Genomic DNA, 449 nt, shown 5'->3' on the forward strand with positions numbered 1-449 from the left:
GTGTTGTCATGTAGTTAATTGATTGAACACATCACTCGATTGATTTTATCCATTATCCTGTTACAAATCTTTTGAACATATATTATTTAAACAAAGAAAAATGGCTATTAAATACTTTACTTTTCCTCCTTTCAGTAGTTCAGGCCAAAGATATTTTAGCTGAAGGGAAAGCTAATGTATTTGACTAATATTTTAGGGTTACTTGTAAATGCTACTGGGAAGCAGTTATTATGAAGAGCAAACACTCTGAAGTTCGACCTACATCCAAATCTTTCTCCACGTAATATGTAACAGATAGGAAAAGCCAAACTCTTCGACACACAGCACAGAACAGAAGATTTTGTTTATCGAACCCTCCCTCGGGTTCAACAATTTGCTAAGATAATTCACAGAGCACACGGCGACACTTTACTTAGACGTTTACCAGGTTGTTACAAAGAGTATAACTG

Source organism: Ochotona princeps, chromosome 8 (genome assembly GCF_030435755.1).
Source record: "Ochotona princeps isolate mOchPri1 chromosome 8, mOchPri1.hap1, whole genome shotgun sequence".
NCBI classification, from domain to species: domain Eukaryota; kingdom Metazoa; phylum Chordata; class Mammalia; order Lagomorpha; family Ochotonidae; genus Ochotona; species Ochotona princeps.